This window comes from Miniopterus schreibersii (genome assembly GCF_964146895.1).
Source record: "Miniopterus schreibersii genome assembly, chromosome: 12".
In the NCBI taxonomy this organism is placed as follows: domain Eukaryota; kingdom Metazoa; phylum Chordata; class Mammalia; order Chiroptera; family Miniopteridae; genus Miniopterus; species Miniopterus schreibersii.
Window position 1 is genome coordinate 12989381 of NC_138112.1, and position 24018 is coordinate 13013398.

The following is a 24018-nucleotide window of genomic DNA, read 5'->3' on the forward strand; positions in this document are numbered from 1 at the left end:
AATGGGGTGGGAGAGAAAACACCTACCCTCAGAGGAGAGGCAGGTTTCAGTTAGAGAAAGGCAATGAAGCAGATGTGCAGTCCATAGGAAATTCTTCTGATGACTGATCCTGAGATCCAGGGACTACAGTAAAGGGATTCAGAGGATTGATAAATGTGGAAGATGGTGTCAGAAGGAAAGAATGTGCAGAGCCATGTGGTAATCAGGTCTGGAGATGGTGGATGACTAGGAAGTCTTGAGCTTCTTGAGTTGATACATGTAAATGGGAAGAAAAGACATGGTAAGTCCTGATGGTCACAAGGCAAACAGATATAAGGGTCTGGCCAGGAGCACACTCAGTTCGGGGGATCCCTTTTAACTACAGCTGGTAAAAGAAGCATAAAAAGCGTGGAGCTAGGGAAGAGGGAGGTTATGGGATCTCTACTGGCAGCATCCACATTAATTTCAGTTCCTTGAGCAGTAATATTGTCCTACACCCACCTCAGGCACTCCCTCCTGAGGGCAGTCCTCTTACTATGTCATTACTGGAATTTGAAACCTTATTAAAGGCTCAATTTCAAGCACCACACTCTTTAACCACCACTTCCTATTGAACTCATTCTCTCCGATTTTCCAAATTCAGACAATTCTTCAACACAACAAGGAAGCTAAAATCTACTTCTCCTATCACTTGGCATTGTTCCTTACACCCTCAACACCCCACCACCACCACCACCACCACCGTATTTTGCTAAAATGCCATTGTGGTCAATATAATCACTCCTTGTTTACATTCTCTATTTCTTTGTCCCTTTTTTCATTTGGTTGCACCCACTTTTGTATACCCCAAACAAAAGTTGAATGCAAGTAGCAGCTTAGTTGATTGCTGTCTACTATATTGGTCTCATCCATTTATCTTCTCACTCTCTTAGGTGACTATTTCATACCTTATTGTCTCTCCGATTCCAACATCTCTTCCCCATTGTCATGCTCAGCTGATGACCTTCCTTTCAATTTCACTTTGAAAACAGCAGAAATAGTCAGGAGAAATCTCCACACGTTCCCACTGGCCCATTTCACCCCCTGCCTATATCTGTTATTGTTATAATAATGTACATACTGAGGAGTTATCAAACCAAAACTTATAAACATGGAGACTATCTTGGAAGCATGGAGAAGAGAGGGAAAATGTACGTGGCTAGAGGAGAAAGCTCCCATAGTGGGAGTTCAATCAGAACGTGTGAAACTGAAAACTATAAAAAGCAAAATGGAAGCATAATCATTTCACTTGGCAATGTGGATGTAAATATAGAAGCGGCCAAAGGAGTTTAAAGTAGCTGCCTCTGGGAAGCGTAAATGAGATTGAGGAAAAGTAAGGGACAATTTGTGTTTTAAATTACACCTTTAAACTAACTGAGAGAAATTAAAATTTTTAGATGAGGTGATGATGAGATGGTTATGGATGAGTTTTCCCCGCAGAGGGGACAGTATGAGCCCAGAGAAAAAATGTGACGGCAAATGGTATCATTAGTCACTCTCACATCACACAGTGCGACCCAAATTAAGGATTAGGGAGGGAAAATAAGTGGTAAAACATGAGGCTGAAAATAGATGTGGAAACCAGATCACTGAGACATTTAAACACTACATGAAAGGATTTGGACCCTAATTTTTGTCTGTGGTGACCGCTTACTGTGTGTTTTGCATAGCCCTCCTCTCAGAACTGCCCCCCTACTTCCCACCCTTGCTCTGAAGAGACTCCAAGAAGCCACGTTTCTGCCAGTTGACCCTGTAGCCACAGCTGACTCTTGCAGGTTGGACAGATGACCCATTTTTAGTCTATCTTAGCAGTTTGATTCCATCTTAGGGGTTAGAACTTTAAATTCAGAAACACAGGGGTAGGAATTATCAGTGAGTGACTGAATAGTTACTTGCAGTGTTCAGAGGAAAGATCTACAAATTATAACCATTATATTCCCAGAGATGCTGTAATACCTGTTTTCCCCAAACTTGCTCTGGATTTTATGAGACACAGAAATACTTTGTCAATACATTTCACTTTGAGCTTTAGCTCTCAGAACCTGTTTTTGCCATTTGTATCTCAGCTAGTGCGTAGGCAATTGAGAGCTCTCATGAAATGTTGTCCTAATAATAAAACCTAAATATTGAACACAGGTGACGATGCTACTTCTTTCAGGGCTAGTAGCTTCTTAGAAGGCTGGTAGCCCCTTTTAAATAAGCTCCCTATTGTCAGCTGTATCCAAACAGAAACAAGATGACTGCTTGCGAGGAATGCTGGAGAGAAGTTATTCAGAAGGAAATTTCTTCCAAGTATCCTTGGGCATCATTCAGGGTCTGAATGAAGAAAATATGACTGAGATCCAGAGCCTCACCAGCGCCCCTAAAATCTTACAACACAATGACCACTTGCTTCCGTTTTCCCTAAGGTTGACCCTGATGTAAGAATCTCTTCTCCTCCTGGTGCATACAGAGTCTGGTCCCCTCATTCTCCTTCTCATGGGTCCATTTCTCAGCCATGGTGGCACATCTCTACTGGCAAGGTTTTAGGGCTTTTTATGTCTACTTCCTCTTCAAAGAGAAATAGCTCCACCTAGGGCACTGCTGAGGGACAGTGACCAAATTTTGTACCAAGATACCTTGGTCCCTCAGTCATAGACTATCAGACAAAGGTTGGACACAAGTATAATCAGTCAATTGAAAAACTAACATGATCCATAATTTTCGATCCGTGGCCTGGTGTGAAAAGGTACTCTGAGGCAATGAGTTTCCTTTCTAGGGATTCTTGGATTGAGTCTATTGGAAAGAGAAGGCAAAATTCGCATGGAGGGATCACATGAGGAGGAGCCCAGGCTGGAATGGTCATGGCAAGGCAAAGGATTTTTTTGGAAAATCAGAATTTTTGAAGGTGGAAAAATCTCTGATTGATATAATGAAGTGTCTAAAGCATGTTCACAGAGAAAAGCAGGAAGCTGAAAGAGAATACCCTGTGATAACTGAGAAAAACCAAGTAGTGAGTCCCTAGAGCTGCCTTGCTTTCTGTTAATATTTAGTTTCCAATTCTTTCGTGTTTGTAAAATAAAATCTTTCGTTGGCCTAGTGTGAGATGTTTGTTCATTGCAAACAAATGGGCCATCAAATTTAAGCAACCAGAGATTCTATTAATAGTTTGTTGTTTTTTGTTGTTTGTTTGTTGTTGTTTCTGAGAGAGAGAGAGAGAGAGAAACATCGATTTATTGTTCCACTTATTTATGCACTCATTGGTTGATTCCTGTACGTGCTGTGACCAGGGATCAAACCTGCAACCTTGGCGTATCAGGACGCTCCAACCAATGGAGCTACCTGGCCAGGAATATTATTAGGTTTTACTGTTCCCTACATTGCTTTGCTTATATCCATGCAATGGGCAAGGTTGGCAGTATATAGTGGTCAGAGATGATGAATAATGCTTTGCTTGTTTGGAGTTAAGGGTACATTTAATGGAAAAGTCAACAAAGTTTTGCATCACAGTAAACTGTTAAAAGCAATTAGCTAAAACAGAGTCCATACTCTTAAATCAGCCAACCTCAGGAAAAAAATGTCAATAAAGTAAACTCCTGAGCCAATTAAACGAAACAAACCAGAAAACTTGATTCCATTGGACAGAGTAAAATAAAATAACGATGAAGAACATGAGACATGGATAAAAAATGAGAAGTCAATAAATAAAATTAGTCAATGTCTTAGTTTGGGGATGGAGAAGTAACACTAAAATTAGAAGTCTGAAGTATGGGTGTGTGTAAATAAAATTAATGAATTCAAACTGTAGTCTTGAATACTTTACATGTTAGTCATATTAAGAATGGACTTGTTTTGGAAATTTCATGAATGGTTTGTCTGTTTCTGAAACACCAAGAGGCAGAGTTGGGCAAGGTCTAGCTAAAAGATTACTAGGCAATGAAAACAGAACAAAAGTCCCTGAGAACAAGGTCCTACAGTGCCCAACAATGGGATTGACTCACTATTTTGGCGTGAGCTACTGACTTATGTGGTTTAATATGTACCAAGGCAGGATGAGATCAGAATGCTTGGGAGACACTATTCAAGGGTACCAGAGAAGTATTACCCACCTATCTTTCTATTCTCATTTTCCATTAATTCTCTACTCCAGGGGAGCTTGTTTTGTGAATTGCCAGATGTCATCAACTGTTTAGTGCTTTTCACATATTCTTTTCACTATCTGGAATTCTCTATTACATTCTACCTTTTGTGTGTGTGTGTGTGTGTGTTTTTCTCAAAGCCAAGCTCAAATCCCATCTCTTTTGTAATGCCTTTCTGGTCCACTGATATTAAATCGTTTTCCCACTTCTCACTCTTACAGAACTTACCGTTCCTACCTCTGTCTTGAACATTGCATTAATATTCGAAGCATTGCTTATTTTGTTGGTTTTACAAGTAGCTTAGGGGTTGACTTTTCACGCTTAACCTTTTCATATGACCTTTTCTTATTAAATCTATATAACACATGTTAAACTTCCTTCAAGTCATTAGGTCTTAAACAAAAGACCTAACCCAGTGTCTATTACCAGGTTACTAGAGTTGATTCAGAAGCTACTGCTATGAAGGAAGATGACACACTTTGTATTACACCCCATTCTAACTCCATTGCTTCTTTCACTGTGAGCCCCAGCCCACTAAACCTGGTCTTGGGTTACAGAGAATGTGCTTAATTCTGTGATCCTGTGGAACATGGGTCAGTGTCAGCTTTGGTTAGGCAGGTAGGCAGTCATTAGCAGACAGCTTGAATTTGTTTCCATGGCTTCTAGTGCTTCTGTTGAAATAGAATCAACACTCTCTAGAGAGTCTGGTAACTGGAGTAGTACTTGTCCTCATTTTGATAATTTTGGTGTTACTTTCCCTGGAATAATCTCAAACTTTACATGAAAGTGTGACTTTCAGAGATTTCAGGTTAATTTAACTCAATTTGATTAAAATTTATATAACTGGAAGACTAGAACCCATCTCTCCACCTCCACACCAGACTGGGAAAAGGACAGCACCTGGTCTGGGGAGATAACTGGGTCTTTGCAAGTGGCAGTGCTAAACCCATGACAAGAACTATTTATAGCTAAGGGCTATATCTTTTTAATTTTTTATTGATAGAGAAGGGAGAAGGAGAGAGAGAGAGAGAAACATACATGAGAGAGAAATATTATCAATTGGCTGCTTCCTGCCTTCCCTCCACTGGGGATCGAGCCCAAAACCCCAGCATGTGCCCTGACTGGGAATCGAACTCATGACTTCTTGGTTCCTAGGTTGATGCTCAACTACTGAGCCACATCAGCCAGGCTAAGAGTTATATCCTTAAAGGGTATGTGGCTCATGGATAAGCCCCTTTATTGTTTCTAATGTCTAACAATTCATATTTTAGACGAAGATGCTGCTGGAGAGAAGGAACTACCACCACTTGGCATAATAATATAAAGGAACAATTTAGAAAGTGCGGAATCTGAGTTGTGGTTATGAACCAGATTTATTTTCCTCAATAAGCTATGAAACAATGGAATGTTAATGATAATCCTTGGGAGGTGGTGTATGTGTATGTGTGTGTGTGTGTGTGTCTGTATCTATGTTTATATGTGAGATCCAACAATTTTACTCACACTTGCAGAAATGTACTACTATAAAGGTGTACTTTACCATTAGCTTCCCAAAAGATTGGTGGATTTTTCAAAATACACTGTAGAATAAAAGTTAGAGGAACATTATATTCTGTCTGGTTATTTCATTTAGTTCCTCCTCCCTTCACCTGTTCAATAAGTTTCACCTAACTTTTTTGGGTGGTAGAAGGTTGGAGAAGTGATGGGTGAGTCAAGCGTAGATTCCAGGATTGCTTATATTACCTGCTGTTCCACAGCCCACAGCAAAGGGATAGTGGTGGCCCACAGCATAGTGCACACGACTGGGAACCATGGAGAAACATAGTCGAGAGTACACTGAACCTTTGCTCATATGCCTATCTTCAACAATTATCAATATTTTGCCAACGTTATTTCACCTACACCCCTTTGTTTGGGCTGGAGTCATGTGAAACAATTTTCAGACATTCCCTTTTCACCCCTAAATACCTCAGCACATTTCCAGAAAAGGGGAGGAGGGATGTCTTATACCATCACGTCATTGTCTCACCTTTCCACTTATCAACAATTCTTTAATATCATAGATTGCTCAATTTATATTAAATTTTGCCCTACTATTACCTAAAATGTCTTTTTTTAAGTTAATTTACTTTTTAAAAAGTCTCTTTTAATGCTGATTTAATGTTTAGTTTCTCTTAAACCTCATTAAACCTGTTTTAATAATTTCTTTTAAATACTAATGCATTGTTGAAGGACCTGCAGCAGGTCTCATGTACTTCCCAAGGTATCATTGGACTTGTTTTCCATACCTGTAGAGCCTGTCAACTGGAAATAAGACTTAAAGTCTAGAGTATGTATATATAGAGAAAAAGTACATCACCGACAGTGCTGAATTCTTCCTATTCCCTCCCATCATGAGCCACATCGTGCTGATCTTACTTTAAGTCTGCTGAAATTGATCGGTGAAGTCAGGGACAGCCTGTTCTCTTCATTGTCACGTTCCCCAGCATAGAGTGATCTGACATACCTTTGCCTGGAATTGCTCCAGTATAGGCCTTTTCTCCTGGCATCATTATTAACAGTGTACCTTCCAATCACAAAGTGTCTCTGTTTAGACAATGCATTACCAATGAACCTCACATTTAACAATTTTATCATCTATTGATGACAATTACTAAGACAGTTATTTCATTAGGTGTGGCATAATGATTTTCTAATTTTATCACTCTTTCTGCACTTATTAACTGGAATACTTCTATATTAAACTCCTTCCCACATCTGTAGAACTTATAGGATACGCTGAAATACAATTTACTTCAGAATGATTAGGTAAATGCTTAATTCTTTCCCTTTAGTTGCCAATTTTCAGAATATTGAATTGGTGCCCAAGTAATCTCTAATGGATGTCCAGTGTCCAATGAGTTTTAGTTTGTTTATCTCTTTAAAATCTCATTATGAATGCATGGGGTTTTTTTGTACATTAAATGCATTTTAATCAATCCCCGTTATTATTCTTTTTTATGCTCAAACTGCCCCATCTTTGGACAGTGAAAGTTCATTCAAGTTGGCTCATGTTTCATTTTGACAATGCCCCATTTCCCTTTCATGGCTTTCTTATTTTCTGGTGCACAATGTTCCAGGTTTATCTACTATATTTCTTCTCTTAGATCTGAAATAAAGTATTTCATATGAGCAGTGATTATGTGATAATTTAGAAGAGATCTTCAGGCAACTTCTCCCCTGCTTTTCCCAAAATATTAACAGAAAAGAACTCAAAGCTCTCCAGCATTGCAAACTTAGAAATGTTTGGCTTAATTCAATTGGATATAAATAGCACGCACCAATGTTTGGATTCTCTAATTGACTTAATAATCATTCACTCCTAAACATATGGTTTTGATGTTTCCTTGGCTGAATAACTTAATAAGGGATTTGCAGCCTTTGCTTTAATCAGATGAGAAAATGTATATATTCATTTCCCTTCATTATGAATTTTGTAATGTCTATAAATATTTACAAAGAAGCTACCAGTTCACATAGGTGTCAGAGGTCTCAGTCTACTTAGAAAAATACACAATTGCCTTTGATTATCTCAAAAATATTACAATGGCAAGAATTTTACCCCCACCATTTTCCCTTTGAGAGGGCATCCAAAACCTCAGATTAAAAAGGCTCAACAATTACTGCTTTTTAACATTTAGAAAAACAAGGAAATAGTTCTTTCTCTAGTAAATCTTCAGATCTAATGACCTAAAACTTTGCAGATTCCAAGGCCTTTGTATTCTGGTGGGGAAAATCTGTTAAGTAACAAGGAAGGGCTTCAGCTTGTTAAGAGTTAAAACATTCTCCGTGTTTGCCTCTGGATATCAGATTAGGAATCCTGGAACCCCCAGTTCAGACATGATGCCTCACTAACAGGTATTTAGATGGCTCTAGGAACTGGTATGGGAGGATCTGAATCACTGGCAGAGATTAACAGTATGAATTCCAAGTTGTTTTATATTCATCCTTTGCTGTTCTTCTTACCATTTTATCAGCAACATGGGCAAAATAACTAACACAAGTCGTATCAAAAATAAAAGCTAGAGTTTATAATGAAAAAGCATGATTGACATCATGACTCAGTATATTCAGTAACCCATCCAAGTCAGACAGAAGTCTGTTCATCCAATTTTTCTCTCTCACCCACTCACTCGGATATCCTGTATTCACTTAAAAAATATTTATAACTTTAGTAAGTTGCACCAGGTGGTATATTTATCATTCAGAATAGAAAACTTTATAATGCATGATTCTTATCCTTGAAGTACTCATAGACATGTGTGGGACAGGCTTATAAATATAGCATAATGTAATTCTATTTTTAATTTTTGAGGGAACTCCGTACTGTTTTCCATAATGACCGCACCAATTTGCAATCTCACCAACTGTGCACAAGGGCTCCCTTTTTTCCACATCCTTGCCAACAAGTGTTGTTTGTTGATTTATTGATGGTGGCCATTCTGACAGGTGTGAGGTGATATCTCTTTGTGGTTTTAATTTGCTTTCCTCTGATGATTTGTGATGTTAAGCATCTTTTCATACGTCTAGTGGCCATCTGTATGTCCTCTTTGGAGAAGTGTCCATTCAGGTCCTCTGCCCAGTTTTTAATTAGATTGTTTGTGTTTGTTTTCAGTGTAAAGTTTTATGAGTTCTTTATATATTTTGGATATTAACCACCTTATTGGTGGGTTGTCTTTTCACTTTGTTGAAGGTTTTCTTTGCTGTGCAAAAACTTTTTAGTTTGATGTATTCCAATTTGTTTATTTTTTCTTTGTTTCCCTTGCCTGAGGAGATATATCCAAAAAATATTCCTAAGGGCAATGTCAAACAGTTTAATGACTATGTTTTCTTCTAGGAGTTTTATGATTTCAGGTCTTACATTTAAGTCTTTAATCCATTTTGTGTTTATTCTTGTATATGGTATAAGAAGGTGGTCTAGTTTCTTTTTTTCTTTTTTTTTTTTTTTGCATGTATCTGTCCAATTTTCCCAACAGCATTTATCGATTAGACTGTCTTTACCCCATTATACGTTCTTGCCTCCTTTGTCAAATATTAATTGACCATTTAGGCGTGGGTTTATTTCTGGGGTCTCTGTTAAATTCCATTTATCTATGTGTCTGTTTTTATGCCAGTACCATACTGTTTTGATTACTTATAGCCTTGTAGTATAGTTTGATATCAGGTAGTGTGATTCCTCCAACTTTGTTCTTCTTTCTCAGAATTGCTGTGGCTATTCGGGGTTATTTGTGGTTTCATATAAAATTTAAGATTATTTGTTCTAGTTCTGTGAAAAATATCGTTGGTATTTTAATAGGGATTGCATTGAATCTATAGATTGTTTTGGGTAGTATGGACATTTTAACTATGTTAAGTTCTCCTATCAATGATCCACTATATGTTTCCATTTATTTTTATCTTCTTAATATCTTTTTTTAATGTCATAATTTTTTTTTAGTACAGTCTTTTATGTCCTTGGTTAAATTGATTGCTAAATATTTTATTTGATGCAATTTTGAATAGGATTGTTTTCTTAATTTCTCTTTTTGAACCTTGAGAGCTTGTTTGGAGGTTCTAGCAGGAGAGCACAGCTACTCATATACCCTTGACCAAAGACCGGTCCTCTCCTCCGGGGGGAAGGTCGTCCTCTTCAACCGAGCACACAGTTTCGGGAGGGATGCACATGGATCGGTGAGGGAGGAGGGGGACACCCACCTAGCCAGCCAGATCAGCCAAATCAACCCTGGGGATCAATAGGGTGATAGATGTTGCAGCCAGATCATCCCTCACATCCTTAATTTCTCTTTTTGATAGTTTGCTATTGGTGTATAAAAATGCAACCAATCTCTGAATATTAATTTTGTATCCTGCTACTTTACTGAATTCATTTATTAGTTCTAATAGCTTTTTGGTGGAATCTTTGGTGTTCTCTACAAAACACACCATGTCATCAGTGAATAATGACAGTTTTACTTCCTCCTTTCCAATTTGGATGCCTTTTATTTCTTCTTCTTGTCTGATTGCTGTGGTTAGGACATTTGATACTATATTGAATAAAAGTAGTAAAAGATTAAAAATAGAACTACCTTATGAACCAGCAATTCCACTTCTGGGTATTTATCCAAAAAAAAAAACCCAAAATACTAATTCAAAATGATATATGCATCCCTATGTTCAGGGCAGCATTATTTACAACAGCAAAGCTATGGAAGCAACTTAAGTGCCCATCAATAGATGTCTGGATAAGGGAGATGTGCTGCTGAGATGCAATGGACTAGTGCTTGGCCATTTGGGAAAACACTGATGGACCTCCAGGGTATTATGCTAAGTGAAATAAGACAGAGAAAAACAAATATCCTATCATTACGCTTATAAGTAGAATTTAAAGAACAAAATAAGCAAACGAAACACAAGCAGACCCATAGATACAGAGAACAAACTGATTGTTGCCAGATGGAACAAGGGTTGGGGGGGGCCTGGGTGAAAAAGGTGAAGAGATTAAGAAAAACAAATTGACAGTTAAAAAACAGTCACCGAGATGTAAAGTACAGTATGGGAAATATAGGCAATAACTACGTATGTCATATTTTTATATGTAGGTGGGTAGTAGGTTTCATAAATTATATAAATGTCTGACCACTATACTGTAAACCTGAAACTAATATAATATTGAATGTCAACTATAATAAAAAATTAAAATAAAAAATTATAGCGTAACTCACATAGCATCAAAATTGTGAAGTATTGTGGCAGTGCTCTGTGTAGGAAAGCTGATGGAAGCTTTGCAGAGCTGGCTACAGAGGATTAGGAGAAGCCACCAGATAAAAAGAAACTAAGCATTCTGGCAGCCGGAACAGCAAGTGAAGCTCTTTATGTGGCAGGCTGCTAAGTATGTGTTTAATGTTCCCCAGAAAGCCTTAAATTTCTTTTCAGATATTTGGAACTGTGTTCCAACGAGCCTCAATCACGTGTCCTGATTTAATTAAAAACTATAACTTATGGTTAACTAAGTAAAAGAAAAATGAATGTGTTTTCCCTTTCATATACTTTTTATTAAAAAATTGCAGAGATGTCTTCATTAAAACAAGTAAACAGAATTATTAAGGAACATTTTGTTATAGAAGGAATGAACATATGCAATTTACTACTTCTTCCATTAAGTACTTGCTTTAAATCAGAATTCTTGTTTTGCTTTTCTTAGTAAACAATGAAGGAATTATTTGCTACTGAAATCTGGGTCCTTCTTTCCCTGCACTCTCCTGAAATTCTCTCAACTCTGCATCAAGTGAAAAGAACAAGAAAAGAAAACTCCATGACTTTTCCCTCTAGCTGTCATTCACAAGCTACCTTGTCTTTTGTGCAAAGAAAATTGAAATATAGTTCCACTTTTTTTTTAAGTTTAAAATTTGCACAGGTATTACATTGGCTCAGAATTAAAATTCTTACTGCTTACTAGCTCTAAGATTTTGAAATAGTGTATAAACTCTCTTATTTTTTAAATTATAAAATGGAGATTTTTTTTCCTGTGGAGCTGGCAAGTCATATAAATATCTTCATAAAGGTTGGCGTCTCCCCCTTCTTTTAACTTTTTATAGAACTATAAATCTGAATTTAGTGGTTTATGTAGCAAGCGGCATTTTTGACCAGTTGCTTTCAGATTAAAATTAATGCCAAAAATTGTTTCTTGAAAGCATTATTATTCTTCCCCAGAATGTCACTTAAAATAAGTATTTCAGTACACACAATAAATAAACATGCATGATTGGTCTTTAAGACACAAACTTGCAACATGGGGACTCTGGTGCTAATATTAAAAATGGAAGTTCCAAAATTATATTGAGTAATGACAGCATTATTTTTAAAAATAGAATTTTCAGAATTAGATTTTAAAAAGGTACTTTTTAATATTTATTTGTAGGATGAAGTTTGAATGTTTTTATATTCCATAAAGGCAAGGGGAGGGAGAGCCTAACTCTCACTCAAACCAGTTTCTTAAGTTTTTGGCATATATCCTATGAATTAGAAAAACTACATATAATAAGTTATTAATGTAAAGTTCTCCTATAAATAACGTCAACTTTGGTACAGGTAAGTTAAAATAATATAAACTATGGAGTTAGCAGCCCTGGGGTTTGATACTATTTCCCATGCTTACTAAATGTATTTATTACCTGTTTCTTTCTTCATTTTAGAGCTGGTATATTGTTGGGGGATGCCAATATCAACAATATGATCCAGGGAGGGGTGCCTTATATGGACGTCACTTAGGACCAGAAAGGTGAAAAACTAAGCAGCTAATAAAAATAAAACCATGCCCAGGGAATTGAGACATCTACAATGGTGTCAAAAATGGTGGCAAAGACTGTGGGGCATCCTTGTTGCACTGATTTCAGAGAAGGTCTTTGCAGCACATACAAGTCTACGAAGGTGAGCTCTTGCCTTGAATGAAATGCTAATTCTCAATTAAAACTCATCCCTAAGTAATTATAGATCCCTTTTTAAGGAACTTCAGTCAGCGTTCAAAGGAGCAGACAATATCTAGTTTCACCAGAGTAAGAGATTATCAAAAATAGTGAAGTCTGCTGTTTATCTCTACATGGGATGCTTAAGCTGGGAGCATATGTCAGTGTTTGATATTCAATCAGCCTTCTGCAAACTGGCAACAAATTCAAGCTCTAGTGGTCTATAGAAAATAAGATTTTTTTTTGGTAATTGTTTGCAGAAGTAAAGTCATAGCAGTTTAAAAGTCCTTTGAAACAGTTCTAACTTTGGAGCTTGGAGAAATAACACTGTGTTGCAGAAAGAAATGCCAGATTCAATTTATGCCAGCAAGTTCAAATGTTATTTTATGTTTTCTGATGCTTTTTAAAGGTGCCTCAATTTTAAAGCACTTTACAGTTTTCATGGGTTTGACAAGTAACACTTATTTGAGGTAGGAAGGATAGATATTATTCTCCAAATTTTACTAATGTGAAAACAGAAGCAGAGAGGAATTAAATCGCCTTTTCAGTGTCTACACAGCTAATAAGGGGCAGATTCTGATTTTGAAGGCATATCCTCTTGTGTTTTTTCAATTTACTAGATTATTATTGTGAAAGAATATAACCCAGGAAGAGCCAGATGGAAGAGGTGCACAGGGCAAGGTGTGGGGAAAGGGCGTGAACTTCCATGCCCTCTCTGAGAGCGCCACTTCCCCAGGTCTCCACCTGCTCACCAGCCCCGAAGCGCTCTGGAACCTGTCCTCTGGGTTTCTCATGGAGGCTTCATTGCGTAGGTGTGACTGAGTAAATCACTGGCTATTGACCAGGGGGTGAGACTGAAAGTTCCGGACCTTACATCACATCCTCTTATTTTAATCCAGCATTTTCTCTCCATTTTACCATAAAACCCCTCATTATGGCTGACTCAGAAATCTCTACCTTATTGCATGTTTATTTACTGGGTCTTTATTAATTCCTCTTTTTCATGGACAATTACAAAACAAATTTTAATAAAGTATTTAAAAATATTTATATGCCTTTCATTTTTAAATCATTGCCACTAGTCTATATATTCAATGTCAAGAACCCTATTTTGCTTACTCTTAAATCTCCAGGGTTGAACCTTATATTGTCACACAGCTGGAACTTAGTGAGTATTGAATGAATAAATAAACAGATTTTCAGAATATTTTTTTAAAAATCTTTGAATATTCAACAACAGTAGTTATACCTTGAGTATTCTGAGACAGTATATTTCTATTGGAGAGAGCCCTGAGCCTAGGCTAGGAACACAGATTTCATATTTTTTATCTTCTTCATCTAAACAATTATGTATTTAATGTCTTTGGCATTAAATTATATGGTATAATAAAATAAAATAGATATTACATTATTTGATCAATGTTTGATGAAAAATTATTGGGCTTAATTTTTCACCTTTCCTCATATCTATTTCCTTTGTCATTTAAGTTCGCAATTACTTCCAAAAAGGTTCTTTGATATAGGTTTCAGCCGTGTGACTTGCTTTGGCCAATGAAATATGAGCAGACCTGATACAAACAGGGCATTGACATTGGCTTGCACGACTGGGTCACCCTCTTGTGTATCTGCCATTCTCACAAGAACAGGTCCTGGCAAGGTCGCTGGCCCCTGGGGGGAATGAGCTACTAACATGCAAGAAGAAACTTATGCTTAATGCTGAATGCCAATGAGATATTCAAGTTTTTGCTATACAGCAATATTTGAGTAGTAAACTGCTCTATGCTGTTAAGTTAAAGAGATCATTCTTTTATTTAGGGATTGAGACAAAAAAAAAAAAAGGAGCTGAGAGTGCTTTTTACTTGTTTTGATCTTTAACTTTATTCTATCTGTCCCAAGCACTGGATCTTCAGTTCATGAAAACTTGAGCCATCCTCAAAGTTGTGTCACTGTCCTTGATTAAAACCCTTCCTTCCACCTTCTGTAAAGGGCTTTGAAAATGTGAGTGCCTCCTTTGTTGGTTTTATTACCAGTAAAGGGGTTCTTGCTACCCCCCCCAAGATAGAAATCAAGAGAGGAAGCAAAACAGATTCAAAAGAAGTTTACTGAAAGCACGGTGGAAGGAAAGGAGAAAGGAAGGGAGTCTGACACGTCAGGGTGGCCTACACTGATCACAAATGTGGCTCCCAGACCTGCTGCGGGGCCTGGCTTACGCAGGTTGGGCTTCACCGCAGGCCCAGAGGAGATTTCTTTCCTCTCCAGGTTCTCGCCCAGGGCGAGGTCTCACCAGTGGAAGCTCAGAGCAGAGCCCTTTGGGCAGTGCCTGGAGAGAAACTTATCTAGGTGAGGCTTAAAAAACACCTGAAGGGCATTCCCAGCCATTAAGAGAGGCTCCGCCTGTCTCAGTTTCTTTATAGATCTCCCACCTTTTTTCTTCATCACAATCCAGTTTGAAAATCTCCCATTCCTGTAGGTCACCGATTTTCAACCGATGTGCTGCAAGGATTTTTAAAACATGCAAACCTGACTGATACTGTTGTAAATAACAGTTACTAATAATTGTAAAGGAGCAAAGGGAAGGCCAAGTATTATACGTCATTTGTGCAGCTTTGCCAGGAGGCTGCAGTTTAAAACTCCCCAGGAAACCGCCGGTCTGCCTGGGGAAGGGCCTGGACTGGGAGCTGGGGGAATAGATGCGTCCCCAGTAAAGTCTGGGTGACATAGGGAAGGTACTTGCCTGTCAGTCACACTTGGGAAGAGGTCCTTGGCCAGAGTAGGTGTGGCCACTGTAAGCTCGGGAAGATAGGAGATAATTAATTTCCTAAACAAAGGAGTTAGCTCTCTGGGTTCGAGCGGGGACTGTTGGGACTCTTGTTGCAGGGGGTGTGCTCTCCTGGCTCCCCTGCATTTGCCCACATGGCCCACAGCCACACAGTGGACTGATGGACTGCAACTAGCCTAATGCTCAACCAGGCCCAGCTCCACCATGGAACAGAAACTCTGGACACTGGCTTTGCTTCTAGCTCTGCTGAATCCCCAGCTGCACCTCTTCCAGGACTGCATTGAGGGGAATGGGACTTTGCAAACCCAGAGATATAATTCCACGCAAATAAAGCGTTCTGCCACATCTCATCCTCCCCTGGGGGCCTCCGGAAGTGCTTATTCCAGCGGTACCCCCAGAACCCCACTCTCACTAGCAACAGAGAAAGACCTTCCACACATTTCTCTGATAACATGACTATATAGTCAGAGACACTGACCTCTTTTCCCTTAAATTGTCAAACAAAAAACTGACAACAGCCAACACAACAATAGCCATCCAGTGTGAATGAATCAAAATTATAGCTATTTTTTTGTCATATTGGCAAAAATATATTTTTTTGGTGTGCTACAGAATTTTAGTAGCTGGTTTATATGCACTATGAGATGCAAAAGGTTGAGAATCACTGCTCTAGATCTATCTGCCCTTTACAGGTTTATGCTTTTCTGTGAACCTTGTAATATGTGTTACTCTGTTGTCTTGGACATCTGTTGCAAATCCTGGCTAAGACAAGGCTAACCTGGAAGATCTGTTCATGTTTAGACACTTGGGCCATGCATCTGCTCTGGCATTCTGGGAATTAGGTAGAGATCTGGTTTTGAATATGTCTCCTGAAGGGATTCTTGTACAGCAGATTTTTTTAACAGTCTATCTCAGTTTTCTTTCTCTTGACTATTAAAATTAAAGAATGACATGGCCCCTTGCTCCCGATGTTGCCTTCATTTTCATAGTACTAACTGATTCTTCGTTTATCTGAAAGAAGACTAGCACACCATGTTTCTGTACTTACCCCACAAACCTCAGAAAGCCGAAGTCATCATAAAGCAGGGCAAAACAGTAATAGAGACTCTGCTCTTGATGGAAGAGTATTTCTAGTAAACACCTACTGATGATTAATGCCTTTCACCATTGTTCTATCTGACTTCTATAAAATGTTTTTAATTTTTTTTTCTTTTTAGGAAAGCATTACCCCTCTTGTCTCTTCAATCAGGCATTGAAACATCCTTTCTGGATCCTTTTTATTTCTACTCTTTAGGTTATGAGTTTCCAAAAAAAATAAACAAAAAAATCCCAGGTCTTTTACCTATATTAACTCATTTAATCTTGAAAAATATATAATGATATAAAAGGGAATTAGCCCCAATTTGCAGATGAGGACACTGAGTCTCACACAGATTACTTGCTCAGTGTTATACAGTTTATAAGCAGCAAAACTAGGTCTGAATTGAGGCCTTTGTTATTACAAAAGCCCATGAACATTCCACCATGCCACACTGTCTACAAGCTAAATCAAGTTAAATAGAAATTATATTTGAATTACCTCATTTGTTTCCAAGACAAATGTTTGATTTTAGATTACATCAAATTTTGAAAATATGTATGTATATAATGGAAATTTTATTTTATACACACACACACACACACATACACACACACACACACTCATACTGGGTGTCACCCCAAAATGTATACACACTTTAACAACTGATAGCTCAATTTTGAAAATGAAATGTATTTTAATAAACACTGCCTTTATAATTATTCAAAGTGTGTGTATACATTTTTGGGGAACACTCTCTATATACTGTAGAAATTCCATGATTTCTAGAAAAAAAAATTCATTGGAATCTACCAGCTAAAAAGGAGCAGGCTTTGGGAAAAGCAGCATACAAATAAAGGCTGTTAATAACAAAATTCCAAAAATAGGTGGATACTTTATATATTCCCTCTGCGTTTTAGTCACCCACAATTTAGCTATTGCTACACAGCCTCAGGAGTATATCTGCCAATTTGACGCCTTGCTATTTGTGTTAACAGGCCAGATGAATGGCGGGTGGGCCTAAATGTAGCAAAAAAGATATTCTTGAAAATTTCGAGTTCCTGCTTTCTCTGGTAGGCTCTGAGCTTCTAGCATTTAGAAAACAACACATTCTAACATTCCAGGAAATTAGTGATTCACAGGGAAGATGACCTAAATAATGACCAGTTCTCTAAAATTGTGAGGGCCTGTTTCTCTGGCTTTATTCTTTTTTAAAAAGAGCAGCAATGACCCCATTAAAAATATTCATGCCTTAGAAATATACCAGAACACTCACTGATTTAGCCTAGGCATTATCATTCCGATGCGTTATATGTTTTCCAGACTTCTTCATGCATCTAGCTCTCTTTCTGCCTGATTCTCTCTACCTCTGGTTCATTACCCACTTCATTAAAATTTCCATCAAGGAGAGACACCTAATTCAATCCTGTCACTTGCTAACTGCTCTTGCAGAGCCTGCATGTGTTGGCAAATTAAAAGCAACGGCTAATGTGTGAGCTGAGCCTAGTTTCTATTTTCATGTTTTCATTATCAGCTAAGGAGCAAGCAAATGCTCTTCAAATGAACATTGTGTTCAAGGTGGACTGTTAAGGAAAGCCAAATTTCCAGGTTGCTCAGTCCACAGGGGCTTGTGATAAAAGACAGAAGAGGCAGGGTTTTATGCACAGGATGATCAGACTGGGACAGGTGTAGCAGATATGCTTATATATGTGCATCTGAACATGTGTTCTGCATGCAAGTAAATACAGTCAGAGTTAATGTACATGCATGAGGATGGATGTACTGAAAAGAATTACTTTGGTACTAGCTGTGCAAATGGAGTGAGATGTTGCTTATCAAAGCAAAGATCAGACAAGGAAGACTTAAGGAATAAGGCACAGGGGATGGTAAACGGATTGAAAATTGGAGCCAGCCTACAGTTGTCGTAAATGTGATCATGGGGTCAATGAAGGAAGCCCAGCAAAAGTGGTTAGTTACAAGAAACACATCCCTTTGGCGGGTTTCTCCCACTATGCCCACATGGCCTTCTTCCCTTCAGGAGATTTAAACACACATTTAATGATGTCTGGGAGGAAAGATACGTGAATGTAACCATCACAATTGATGAGCGCTCTTTTTTATCCAAAGATATGGTATCTGAAATTAGAAAGGCACCTGGAGATTATCTGTCCCCAAATCCTACAAATTAGAAAACCAATGTTGTGGGTGATGAAGAAACTTCCTGAGCCTGCCCCCTGAGTTCTCATTTCTTTGTGTCCCTCTTCACCAAGGCACTGACAACTTTTGCAACTGTGATTGCAGAACCATTTTAGTAATCTGTGAGCTATCACCAAGGATGACATAGGAGTCAGAGACCGGAATGGATTGTTTTTCACCAGTGAATTTGATGTTGATCAAGATCGGATCAGTTCTAAAAGTAATGACCCAAGGTAATAGGATCAAAGATTAATTCACTTAAATGTAATTCAAACTAACCACCCCCCCAACTTTTTTTACAGTAATAAAAAGCCTCTCAAAATACATACTACAAGTCCTTTATCAGATATGTCATTTGTAAGTATTTTCTCTCAGCCTGAGGCTTGTATTTCATTCCCTTGAGTGTCCTCTGGAAGATCGGGAGTTCTTTACCTTAATGAAATTCAGTTTACCAATTTTCTTCTTCATGGATTGTCCTTTTGTGTTGTATCTAAAAATATCTTTTCCTAACTCAGAGTTATAAATATTTTCTCTCATGTTTTCTTCTAGATGTTTTATAGTTTCAGATTTCACATTTAAATCTATAATCCAGAATTAATTTCTGGATATAATATAAGGTATAGATTGAGATTAATTAGTTGACTATCTTTGTTATATTAATCTGTCATACAAAATACTTTAGACTAATGGCTTATACAATGGAAATAGATTTTCTCACAGTTTTGGAGGCTAGAAGTCCAAGATCAAGTTTCCAGTTGATTTGGTTTCTGTTGAGAGTTCTCCCCCTGGTTTGCAGATAGCTGCCTTTGAGCTCTCTGACGTCTTTTATATCCTTATAACCTCATTTTATCTTAATTACCTCTATATAGGCTCTATCAAAATATACTCACATTGGGGATTAAAGCTTCAAGGTATAAATTGGGATGGGGGGCACATTCAGTCCATAACATATGTGTTACTACATTTCCTGACTTTCTATTCTATTTCATTGATCTATTGTCTGCTTTAATGTCAACACCAACTGTCTTGATTATAGTATCTTTATACTAAGTTTTGAACCTGGTTGGTATAAGTCCTCCAACTTTGTTCTTCTTTTTCAAAGTTGTTTGCATTTCCTTATGAATTAACTTCTAAATTTCTACAAAAGTTCTGCTGAAATTTTTATTAGAATTGCTTTGGAACTACAGAAAATTTTGGTAAAATTGACATTTAACAATATTTAGTTTTCCAATCCATGAGCACAGTCTTTCTTAATTCTATCAGCAATATTTTATAGTTTTCAGGTCTTTACATCTTTTGTCAGATACAGCTGTAAGAATTTTAAATCTTAATGTTACTGTAAATGAGATTTTTAAGTTGTTAGTTCACAAATATGCAACTGACTTTTTGGATTAACTTTGTTTCTTGTATGTTGATAAACTCACTTATTAGTTCCAGTAGCTTTTTCTGTAAATTCCATAGGGTTTTCTATGTAAATAATCAAGTCATTTGTGAATAAGCACAATTTTATGTCTTCTTTTAAAATCTGGACACATTCTATTATTTTTTTCTTGCCTTATTGAATTTGTTAGTGCTTCCCGAACAACGTTGAAAAGCAATTGTGAGAATGGGTATTCATTCCTGATTTTAGATAGAAAGAAAAGTTGGTCCTACACCATTAAATATGATGTTAGTTTAGGTATGTCATAAAAATTATCTTGCCATGGCCAGTATGACTCAGTTGGTTGAGCATCAGCCTCTGCACTGAGGGGTCACTAGTTGGATTCCAGGTCAGGGCAGATGTCTGGGTCGAAGGCTTGATCTTTGGTCGGGCTGCCTGTGAGACAGCCAATCCAAGTTTCTCTCTCACATTGGTGTTTTTCTTTCTTTTTCTCCCTTCTTCTTCCTCTAAAATCAATAAAAACACATTTATAATAAATAAATAAAATTCTCTTGTATTCTTTATACGTTAACATATTTTATCATAACTATTTTGCCTTCATAGGTAGATGGCAAATATTAAATGTGGTCAAATACTTTCTCTGAATCTATTGTAATGACCATATCTTTTTTCTTTTTTACCCTGTTATTATAATGAATTAAATTGGTTTTCAAATGTTAAATGAACCTTGAATTTTGAGGCTAGAACTTGGACTGGAATTTACACCACTGGCTCTCTTGGTTCTCAGAGCTCTGGGCTCAGACTGGGACTATACCATCAGTTCTCCTGGGTCTGGATTTCCCAACTTCCATAATTGCATGAGCCAATTACACACACACACCACATAGCCTGACTAATACACTGCTATATGTTTTCTAATTATAATTTATTCCTTTTTTTCTACATTTTTTATTGACTAATTATGATAATTATATTTTATGTCCTTTGTTGGTGTGTTATTATAGTGGGTTGTTTTAAGGTTAAAGTACATATCTTTAGTTTAGCTTAAATGATAGTATACTACTTCACACATAGTTTGAATTCCTTAAGACAGCAGTTTTTGGATCTTCTCTCTTAGATTTTGCAGTATGGTCTTACTTCTTCCATGTAATTATAAGTTTAAACTTCCATGTAATTTGCAAGTTTATAATTATACTTCCATGTAATTATAAACTTGCAAATATTCTATTGCTTTTATTATTTTATTTTTAAAAGTTGATTTTCTTTAAAAAATTCAAATAATTAAAAATAATCTATGCATTTACCCAAGTAATTATCATTCCTAATGGTCTATGTTTCTTTGTATAAAACCGATTTCCATCTAGTATCATTTCTTTTCTTAAAATACTTTCTTTGACATTCCTTGAAATTCACATCTGCTGGTAATGAATTCTTTCAACTACTGGATGTCTGAAAAGGTTTTATTTCACCTTTTTAAAAAAGATATTTTTGGTTAAATAAATCTTTTAAAAGATTTTTGTTAAATAATTTTAAGTTGATAGTTTTTAATTTCAGTACTTTAATGACATTGTCCCACTCTCTTTTAAGATGCATTATTTCTTACAAGAAATCTGTCATCCTTATCTTGGTTTCTCTATGTGTAAAATGTTTTTTTGTCTGACTGCTTTTAAGATTCTTTCTTTATCACTGACTTTAATTAGTTTAGACTATGTCTGTGTGTATTTTTTCAGGTTTCTTGTCATTGGATTTTGTTGAGCTTCTTAGATCTGTACATTTATTGTTTTAAGCAAATTTAGAATATTTTCATGCACTATTTTTTTCAAATTATTTTTCTGACATCCCCTCTTTAAATATTTTATCTGTGTGCTTCCATCTGAATAATTTCTTTTGCTACATATTCTTCAGCAGTATCTAATCTGATATTAATATTATTCAATGTATTTTTCATCTGATTTTAATTTCCATGCCAATATTATCATGTTAAATTATTCCTCTAGCTTCTTGAACATACAAAATATAGTCATAAAAACTTTTTAATGTTTTTGCATACTAACTCTGTCAACTGAGTCATTTCTGTGTAGATTTTAATTGATTAATGATTTTCTCATATAGGGTATATTTCCCTGTTTCTTTGCAAGCCTGTTTTTTTTAATCCAATGTCAAACATTATGAATTTGACATTTGTTCGGTGCTAGATATTTTTTTATATTTCTATAAATATTCTTGAGCTTTAATCTGAGGCATGGTTAAATAAACTGGAAACTATTTGATCATTTTAGGTCTTGCTTTGGACCTGTGCTTACACAGGTTAATTTTTCCTCAATACTAATATAATCCTTCTTTGTGTTTTAATTGATTCACTGTGAAGTATGAAGTATTCTACTCTGGCTTTTCAGGACATGCACTCTTTCTGGCCCTGTGTGGCCACCAAGGTGCTGTTCCTTAGTCTTTCTAGTGGTTCTTTCCCTGCGTGGAGTGATTTTCTCATATTTACGCACCGAATAGCACTCAGCTGCATACTCAAGGGGACGATCTGCAGATCTTCAGAATTCTTTTTCTTTGCAGCTCTCTCCTCTTTGGGACGTTGCACCACGAATTCTAGCTATCTTAGCCTTCCTGCACACCCAGATCTTCAGTTCGTGGAAATTGCCCTTTGCCTCTGCTTCCCTCTCTGCTTTGTGGCCTAGAAACTGTCACCAAGAAATAAGCTTAAGCAACTGTAGGGTTCACCGGTTTTGTTTTCATGTCTCAGGTTTCATTGTCCTCTGTCGCCTGATGACCCATGTCTTGAGTGTCATTGTTTTATATATTTTGTCCAGTTTTTCAGTAGTTTCATGCTGGAAGGTACATTTGTTCTTTCTCTCTCCATCTTGGTGAGAACCAGAAGTCCTCTGCTATTTTAATCAAATAAGCTGCGTGGTGACATAAAAGGCATATTATCACTTGTGTAGATGGCAAACTATAAAAGATAACTAACAGAAGGATCAGTATAAAAACATCCAAATGAACCAAAATGAGTAAAAAAAAAATTTGCAATAAAAATTTAAGGCTTAAAATTATAAAAACAAAAACAACCACCACCACAAACTGGGAATATTAATTTTAACAGTGATCTTCTTGAGTAATTTCTCCAGTGTTTCTTGTTCTCAAATCACATTATATATATTGTATATGTTCATAAAGGAGTAATCCAACCTTGGACATAATTTATAAAGAAATAGCATTCACAAGGAAAGTAATGTCCTAATGTCCAAGTAGATTTTACCCTGGTTAGATCATATCTGGAACTTCGTGTTTTATACTAAGAAGTCTAGTTCCAAAAATAGCTTAGACAACAGAAACAATTCTGGGGAAGAATTGCTAAACTGGAGAGCTGTTTACAAACTAAATATCCTTTTGGAATGACTGAAACAATTAATGATATTTGCTTTTGATAAAGAATTACTTAAGTAAAGCATAATATCAAGAAAGGCTGTGGAAAAAGAAATAGACTTAGAGTGGGTCATGATAGATCTAGCAGTTTCTGTTCAGTACAAGCAAATATATACCAGCAGATTTGGACACAAATGTAAAGAGGTAGGTGAAAAACATTATAGAAATATTTGAACAGAAATTTAGTTGGCCACATATCAAGGAAGTTATAGAGGGTATTGTAAATCTGTGAAGCTAGCTGGAATGCCCTATGGATTCTCTTCTGTCTTAGTTTCTGAGGTCGAATGTTTTGTAATTTGTGCTCTTTGACAGCTAGGAGCTCTGCTGAGTTCTTTCAGAGACCACAACATTGGCTAGAGGACTGTCAAGAGGATTCTTCCACTTTCATCTCCTGCTCCCCTTTCATTCAGGGGAACACATTTTTTTCATTGCTTTGTATGTTGAATTGGAGAAAGCATTTGAAGAAAGAGTTGCGTGGATAAAACGACTTAAAAACACAGAAATGAAGTCTATGAATTCACCTTTGGATTCTTCAG